This window comes from Tamandua tetradactyla, chromosome 7 (genome assembly GCF_023851605.1).
Source record: "Tamandua tetradactyla isolate mTamTet1 chromosome 7, mTamTet1.pri, whole genome shotgun sequence".
In the NCBI taxonomy this organism is placed as follows: Eukaryota; Metazoa; Chordata; class Mammalia; order Pilosa; family Myrmecophagidae; genus Tamandua; species Tamandua tetradactyla.
In genome coordinates this window covers 49,912,202-49,921,603 of record NC_135333.1, presented here as the reverse complement: position 1 = coordinate 49,921,603, position 9,402 = coordinate 49,912,202, and the positions used below count along the sequence as shown (strand labels likewise).

The following is a 9,402-nucleotide window of genomic DNA, read 5'->3' as shown; positions in this document are numbered from 1 at the left end:
TAAGGTTTTGAAATTTAAAGCACTTGGGCTTTTGAATACAAACATCTCCAGATCTTGATAAACAACACACATAACAAAACAAAATTTTAAAAATACAAAATACAAAAAAAAAAAAATGTCTATAAATTCTTTGCTATTCCACCCTTCAGAAGGTGAGAGGGGAATGGATCCTATGACTTTCTTCTAATCAATAGGAAAACAGCAGAAGTGGCAGTGGGTGATGTGGGAAACTAGGTCATAACGGACATTGCAACTTTTTTCCAGCTCGTGGGATGTTTGCTCTAGAGGAAGTTAGCTGCCATGTTGGGAGACATGAAAGCAGCCTATGAAGATGCCCATTTGTCAATAACTGAGGCTTCTTGTTAACAGCCAGAGAGAAACTGAGGCCTCCTGCCAACACGGGAGGGAGCCTTGGCTGGTTCTCTAGCCCTCTCCAACATCCTCACCATAACCACATGAGAAATCCTGAGCCAGACTGCCCAAATAAGCCATTCCCAAATTCCTGATCCTTAGAAACTGTATGAGGTAATACTTGTTGCTTCATGCTGTAAAGTTTGCGGGGTAATTTGTTACACAGCAATAGAAAACTGATACATACAATCAAACCCATTCTAACTAATACCCTGACTGAGATGACTGTCAAATTCAAAAGGACTGAATAAAAATGAATTTTGTCAGATTAAGGTATAGCAAACTTGAGAGAATCTGGGAGCTCTCATAGAGCATCTGTAATTTGGTTAGCCACTGGGAAAGGAGCTAGAGAGAAAATCTGATAACTTGGGCAGCAGTAACTCTAATAACAAATATATTTAGAGCCTAGGTAAAATAAAGCAAAAAACTTGCGAGCTCTAAAAGAAGAGTTAAATAACTGGGGGCATACCATACTTCCACACGTGGAGACCATACATATGTCATTTCCTCCAAAAATAGATTTAAAATAAATCCAAAAAAAAAGAACAATACAATGTTTTCATTTGATAAAATTTTATTCTGTTAATCATGAAAAATGAAGGAGTTTTCCCTCGTCCTCCTCCAATTCCTCTTCCTTTCTGGAAAATTCAGTTTTAAAGCCTTTAGTTTGGGCCAAACAAGTTAGACCTCCAAGCCAGGGCAGGAAGAGGAGTGTTGGAGGCCAAGCAAGGTGAGCAGAGTTCTGCATAGGCCTGCCTGCTGCGGGTAGAGCCCAGAGGGATGAGGACGGCATTCACGTGGAAGGCTGGCCATCACAGCGTGTCAGAGTCCAGGCAGGTTTAGGATAGATCATGGCATCAGGGCAGCTTAGTGTGGGGTTTGGGAGCTGAAGAAGGGTACAGAGGATGGCTATGAGGGAAGAAAGCCTTTGCAGAGATTCCAGGTCTAAGCAAAGTAAAAAGGGATTTCAGCATGGCTTTCAGAAGCCAAGAGAGGTAAGGGGAATATCCGCCTAGGAGAGTTGTGTTGGTGCATGAGCAAGTGATGAGGGCTTCCTTGTGGGAGGAATGTCAGAGCACGGAGAGCGCAAGGTAGTGACCATGCAGAAAGGAGCCCAAGGTGAGAAGTCTGAGGCCAATCAAGGTAAAGACCATGTCCACAAAGGGTGGGGCAGCAGCAACCTGGAAAAGTCAGAGCTGGCTTGGCATGGGGGGTGTCCATGGGAGGTGTGGCATGGTGGCAGAGATGAGCAAATGGATACATGTGAGGAGTGGATCAAATACGTACATATATTAAGGCTATTGGAAGCCAGGTTTCTCACTATCAGACCAGGGAGTTCTGAATATGGAAAGGGGTGAAGTGGAACGATACCTGGTGGAGTTGAAATGTGAACTCATTTCACTCATTTCACGTATGTGTATGTGAATGTGTGTAGACATATACATTTACACATCCCAAAAGCCTTACTGCAGTTTAAAGCTTTGATAAGTTTGAAAGTATGTAAGTTACATGCGCACAAAAAAGAGAATTCCTGATAAAAACTTTCAGCAAACTAGGAAGATAAGGGAACTTATTCCACCTGTTAAAAGGCTTCTATGAAAAAATCTACTGCTCACCTTACGCTCAGTATGAAGAGCTGAATGCTTTCTAGGATGCTCATGCACACCACTTCTACCCAACATCATCCTGGAGGCTCTAGGCAGGGCTGTAAGGCAATAAAAAGAAACCAATAGCATCCAGATTGAAAGCAGAGGTGTAAATTTCTCTTTATTTGCAGATAACATGATTATCTAGAAAATCCAAAGGATTCTACAAAAAGCTACTGAAACTAATGAATGAGTTTAAAAAGGTGTGGGATGCAAGCTCAATACGCAAAACAATTATATTTCTATATATTAACAACAAACAAATGGAAATTGAAATTTGAAAGCAATACCATATAAAATGGTGCCAAAAAGTATTCAATACTTAGTGATCAATCTGTTAAAAGACATGAAGACCCATACAGGGAAAATTACAAAACATTACTGAGAGAAATTAAAGAAGACTTAAAAAGATAGTGATTTTTGTTTTCCATAGTCAAAAGACTCAATATCATTAAGATGTCAGTTCTCCCCAAACTGACCAATGCACTCCCTATCAAAATCCCAGCTGACTTTTTTGTAGAAACTGAAAGCAGAATGCAAAGTATTTAAATTAGCGAAAACAACTTAGAAAATAAAGAACAAAATTGGAAGGTTAACTTCCTCATTTCAAGCCTTATTTTAAATCTATGATAATCGAGACAGTGTGGAAAGGTCTAAATACAAATCCATAGAGTGATGGAATGGAATAGAGTCCAGAATAGACCCATACACATACGGACAACTGATTTTCTACAAAGAAGCAAAGGCGATTAAGTGAAAAAAGAATAGCCTGTTCAACTAATGGTGCTCAAACAATAGGATATTATTTTTAAAAACACAACTTCAATCCATACCCTCTACCATGTACAAAAATTAGCTCAAAATATTAAAACCTAAAACTATACAAATTTCTAGAAAAAAAAAAACTCTGCTAATCTGGGTTAAGCAAAATGTGGACTTCCCCAAAATAAAAAACTTCTGCTCTTCAAAAGACACTACTAATAAATATCAGGCCATAAACTAGAAGAAATCTTGCCAAAGCATATATCTGATGAAGGACTTGTATCCAGAATACATAAAGAACTCTCAAAACACGAATGACCCAATATAAAAATGGGCAAAAGATTTAAACAGTTCTTTCACCAAAGAAGAGAAAAGGACGACAAATCAGTGCATGAAAAGACGCTCAATGCCATTAGTTGTCTGGGAAATACAAGCCAAACTATAGAGAGATCCACTTCACACCTGCTAGAATAGCAGCATTTAAAGAGACTGACCATACCAAGTGTTACTGAGAATGTGGAGGAACTGGAATTCTCAAGCAGCGCTAGTGGGAATGTAAATGGCGCGACCACTTTGGAAAACAATTTGACAGTTCCTTAAAAGGTTAAACTAAGTGATCCAGCCATTCCACTCCTAGGGATTTCCCCACGAGAATTAAGGCATATTCCACACATTGTCTTGCATAAGAATATTCTGTGAAACTCTGAATTTATAATAGCCAAATGCTGGAAACAACCCAAGTATCTATCCTCGGGTGAGTGTATAAATAAACTGATATACACTGAATGCTACTCTGCAATAAAAGGGAATGAACTATTAATACACACCAAGACATGGGTGAATCTTAAACTAATTATGCTACATGAAAGAACCCATATTTTTTTAAATGAGTATATACTATATGCTTTCTTTTATGTAAAAAATATTGGAAATGCAAACTAATATATATTACCAGGAAAAAAGATCAGTGGGTTGCCTGCAGCTCAGGAAGGAGGTTTGAGAGAGGCATTACAAGGAACTTTTGAGGATGATGGATATGTTTGTTATTTTGATTGTGGGCATGTTTTCTGAGCATGTGCATAGGTCAAAATTTATCAAATTGTACATTTTAATATATTGAGTTTAGTGACTGTATTGTGCTATACATCATTCTAGCCGACATTAAAATTTTATAAAACTTCCATCAGCTACTCCTCAGTGACATAAAAGATCACATTTACAAATCTAGCCTCGACATTGTCTAAAGAATGAGCTGTTTTAGATTCTCACTGGTTTTGGTTTTCTTTTTTATTGAGACTTATTTCACATGCCACAAAATTCATCCCTTTAAAATTTACAATTCAGTGGTTTTCATTATATTCACAAGGTTGTGGGCAACCATAATCAACATCTAATTCCAGAATATTTTCATCACTAACAAAGAAACCCTCTGCCCATTTTTACCTCCCCTTAGCCTTGGCAACCACTAATCTACTTTCTGTCTCCATAGATCTGCCTATTCTGCACATTTCGTATAAATGGAATTAGGAAATGTGGCCTTTTATGTCTGGTTGCCTTCAAGGTTTATCCATCTTGTACCATGTGTCAGAACTTCATTCTTTTTTTTATGGCTAAAATATATCACATTGTGTGCAAATAACACAGTTTCTTTATCTGTTCTTTCACTGATGGACATTTGGATTGTTCACACCTTTCAGCTATTATGAATAATGCTGCTATAAACTTTCATATTCAAGCTTTTGTGTGAACACGTTTTCTGTTTTCTTAGGTATATACCAAGGAGTGGGACTATTGGGTCATATGGTGACATATGGTTAGCATTTTGAAGAACTGCAAAAACTGTTTTCCAAAGAGAAAGCACTATGTTACAATTCCACCAGCAATTCATGAGAGTACCAGTTTTTCTACCAAACCCTCACCAATGCTTGTTACTGTCATCTATAAAACTGTCATAAACAAAAATTAAAGTTTTTGACTCTTAATCACCAAGAAAGTGTAACAGAAGTATAAATAACTAAAAAGTTTCCAATGATTTTTTGGGTGACTTTGTAGCATTTGTACTTCTGAAGTTATTAAAACCTAAAACTGCACTCAGATGTCTGAGACACCTGATCCACACTCACATATCCTCCCCAGCTCTGCCCACTGAAAGGACTCAGGAAGAGTAATGCTCCAGGAGCAATGAGGCACCTGGCACCCAGGTCTTAGTTTCTAGTTATTATTCTTCACTAAAAGAAACCAGGGCTCTTTGGAGAAATGGCTGATTCCAGGGAGTAGGCATGAAATTTTCCAGATGGGCCAGGAACATTGCTCTGCAAAAAAATAAGGAAGGGAGTGCTCAAGGAACAACGGCTACATGTCAACACACACACATGCATGCACGCACACACATACACACACACACACAGCCTGAAGAGGCTCCCAGTGATTAAAATGAATAATGATAGAAATGGATTATAACCCATAGAATGAAATAGGAAACCATGAATCCACACTAATGTAAATAAATTAATGAATAAATAGAACTTGAGGAGTATTTATACAGTGTTAAATACCTCCCAAGAAATTATTTATGTATTGCAAGGGGAAAACAGAACAGCTTTATAGTTGGAGAAGCCTGACAGATACTGCCTAAATCAGAGTAAACATCAGATGTAATGGAATGAACTGAACATACATACCACCTTATATGATGTGCTGAAAAGACTACAGCATCACTTCTATGCTAGCCTGCCAAAGATTCATAACCTGAGATATAATCCTGAAGAAAGATCAGGCAAACGCAGATTGAAGAACAATCTACTAAATAACTGGCCTATAATCTCTCAAAATGTCAAGGTCACAAAAATCCATGAAAGACCCAATAACTGTTCCAGGGTAAAGGAGAAGAAAATGACAGGGAAAAGACAAAATTTAACATAGGATTCTGAGCTGGATCCTTCTGCCACAAAGAATGTTATTAGACAAATGGCAAAATTTGAATGGCACCTGAAACTTATATGGTGGTGACAAATCAATGCTAATTTTTTTATTTCTGTACCCTTGCATATAGGACATACACACCAAAGTATCTGCAGGTGAGGGGACATCATGTCACAACTTATCCTCAAATGGCTTAGGAGGAAAAAAATCATTGGCATTTGATGCGCAACTTTTTTGTAAGTGTGAGAATATTTCAAAATCAAAAAGAGAAGGAAATGAAGAAGTTGAAAGGAACGGCTAAGAAGTTTTTGAAAGGAACTTCAATGAGTGGAATAACCTGCTTTGCGAAATACTAAAGTATATTGTACAGCTATAAATGTGATAATTGTGCAAGAACCAACAGGCACATAAGGAGAACAAAATAGGTAGCCCTGCTGTGAATCTTTGTTTATGAACAAACTGCAACAACCCAAATTGCAACAATCAGGGAGTGATTTATAAATTATAACACATTCATATATTTGAATATTGTGTCACAATTAAACATCATAATTTTAAACATTTTAAATGACATGCAATAACATAATGTTAAGTGAAGGAAGAGTGTAAACAATCTGTGGGGCACATGAGGGGCTCCTGGAGTGCTGGCAATGTTTTATTGCTTGACCTCAGTGGTAATTCTATGGTCCTTTACTTTATTTTAAAAGTGATTTTTTTTTGTACTTTCCTACTATGTGTTAGAATAAAAGATTTTTCAAGGACAGAAGGGGCCCTTTATCACACTAGACTGTATTGTAGACATGGAGCTGGTAAGTAGATGAGATTTTATCACCCTCTTATACAGATGAGGAATCAAGTTTCAAAAAGGCTAAATCATTGCTTTCCAGGACTGATGGGTGGCAAAGCCAGGATGCATTTCCACCCATGCTCCCTGCCACAGCACCACCCTGCGTTCCCAGCTTGGGGACGGGAGAGCCAACGACCCCCACCACGGTAACCATGACCTAGAGCCCCAAAAGTGCTGGGCACTCCACCCATTCCACCTCATCTCACCCTCACCGCCACCTGCAGAGCTGGTGTCACTCCAACTCACAGTTAGGAGGAAAGGAGCACACAGCGGATAAAGATGCTGGTCAGTGCATTCATTAAATACGCTTAGAGAGAGCTCTGCCACAGTCCAGGCACTGGAATATACCAAGACACAGCTACCTTTCTCATTAGTATTCAATGAACTCCAAATCTAAGCTGTTCCATCCAGGCCTGTTGCAATTCTCCCAAACGTGTGCCGATTGATAGTTCCTAAATACAGTTCAAAAACAGGCACTTTTCCTGGTGGTAGCCAAGTTACCTTCCCCAACATTCTCCTGGACCCTAAATTAACCAACAAATGAATAAACAAAACACTCCAGCAGTGATGATCAGCTAACTTACCTGAGTCAAGTTCAAAACTTTCCTCTGTATTTACCTGTTATTTTAATACTGTACCTAGGGACCAGGTCCGGAAAGTCAGAAGAGAGCAAGAGACAACTTAAGAAAAGAAGACACTCTGCTGATAATAGCCTCTTTCCTATTTGTGAAGTGCCTTTCTTGGAGGTTCCTGGTGTGCTTTGTCATTGTTAACTCGTTCTTCCTTCTGGTACCCTTGGAGACAGGAAGCATCCAGATAAAGAAGCTGGAGGTTCAGCTTCTTTTCTTGTCCAAGGATAAGCTAAGATGGAACAGGGAAGGGTTTCACTGAGTCTCTAAGAAGTCAAGCTTCTCTTTATGTGTCAGAGTCTTACAAATCACCAGACTGAGAATACATTGGGTTATATTGCCCTTCCTGTCCTGTCAGTGTCCTTGGAATGAAATGGAAAAATAAGCCAGATTTCAGGAGGGTAGGAGAGAGGGAATGAACGTGATTATCATTCCCTAGAGGTTCAATGCCTTTTAGGGGTCATGTAGCTCCAGGCCGTGGGGGTGCTAGGAATGGGACGAGGGTTAGGACTCCCTGCCTGGGTCACTGACTCCCAACTGGAGCCTCCTTCTTAACAGATAATTTTGTATGTTAAATCTCTTTTGGAGTCTTGTCCTTATAGAAGGAATATGATAGGACTGCTGAGAAAAACATGTATTTTTCCTCTCCTGTATATTAGTACAGGGTACATTCGTAAAAGGAGGTTTAGGACAAGTAGTCATTATCTATCATAGTTTCAGATTCATCCAATTTGGAGATTAAAATTTAGTCTACGTGGCCCTTCCAGTGCTGAGTCCATGACAATTCTGTTCTGTCAGGAGGGGACACAGACATTCCTATTTGTGATGTAAGCAAATGCATTCCAAAAAAAGAATGAACTAAATTTGGGGTTGACAAGCCCCTCCCAGAAATGTACTGCTCATTGTCAGGTATTCTCCCTCTACTGTCATGATGAAGACTCTGCCAACTGGTCTGTTTTTTTAAGTTTGGCAAAGTAGAAACATGGAGATTAGCTGATTTTTCAAATAACCAAGATGAGGTGCCAAGAATCCCTGTTCTAGTTTTAAGTCCCTTAAACAAAATCGCCAACATTTCCTCGTTTAAATTTTTAGATAAATGGAAATACTATGGACTGACACGTGGACATTCTAAATTTATCACTCAACATTCACCTTTCAATTTCTAGGTACTGGGAACTATTCTGGGCACTGGAAATACAGCAACAAAACAAAGAGGCCTTGCTCTCTGGGGGTTCACATCCATCAACAGTCAATTTAATATGATTGCTAAGGTAGGGAGAGAGAACTAGAAAAACTATGCCTTCAACTAACCCTTACCTGGGAAAGGAACGCTTGAAAATTTTCTTGTCCAAGGACAAGCTAAGATGGAACAGGGAAGGGTTTCACTGAGTCTCTAAGAAGTCAAGCTTCTCTTTATGTGTCAGAGTCTTACAAATCACCAGACTGAGAATACATTGGGTTATATTGCCCTTCCTGTCCTGTCAGTGTCCTTGGAATGAAATGGGAAAATAAGCCAGATTTCAGGAGGGTAGGAGAGAGGGAATGAATGTGATTATCATAAAGCTTTTCGGGGCTTCCCTGAGAAGTTGTCGATATATGACCCTTTCCCATAGGAAGTGAAATTCCCTGGGGAAATGGCAGAAGCCCCAGTGGGTGGAGGAATGGAACCAAGTTCTTAAAAGGGAAGATCCCTTCTGCGGAAAGACTGTGGATTCACAAAGTGCCTTCTGGACCCGTTTTTGCCTCTGAAACGCTTGCCTGATATCACAGCTCATCTGCGTCTCCTCAAGGAATGTGCAAAGCTGTTGGAATAGTATGCCTGGGAAAGTTTACAGAGACTCCAAACATACCTACCACTGTGTGTTTCCAATTTGTGATTCTGCCAGCTGCATGGAAGAGTTAAAATCCTGTTGAAAAGCTTACTGGAGAAATGGCCTCTAACTCTGGAGGAAGGCTCTTGCAGGATTTTCCTCTTAGTGGGACATTGTGCTACTGTTGAGGAATGAACACTCAGCTAGAAAGTACAGAAGAAGTTTAGGCATTCTTATGTATACTGTGGGAGTTTTGCCTTAAAAGGTTTAAATAAAGACTGCTCTGAAATATAAATAAATATAGATAGGGCTGATTTCAGCCTCTGTCAGGCATCAGGAAAAACCTTTGTCTGTGCTTTCATTGCAAAGGCATA

At 39.3% G+C, this 9,402-nt stretch overlaps 1 long non-coding RNA gene across 1 annotated transcript; it reads right to left on the bottom strand.

Moving 5' to 3' along the window:
* Nucleotides 1-997: 997 nt before the first annotated feature.
* On the bottom strand, nt 998-8,078 carry LOC143691221 (uncharacterized). The gene is made up of 3 exons (XR_013179405.1): nt 7,207-8,078; nt 2,028-2,116; nt 998-1,297 (listed from the first exon to the last, which is right to left on the bottom strand). It is a non-coding gene; the product is annotated as an uncharacterized LOC143691221 (long non-coding RNA).
* Between the last annotated feature and the right edge of the window lie 1,324 nt (nt 8,079-9,402).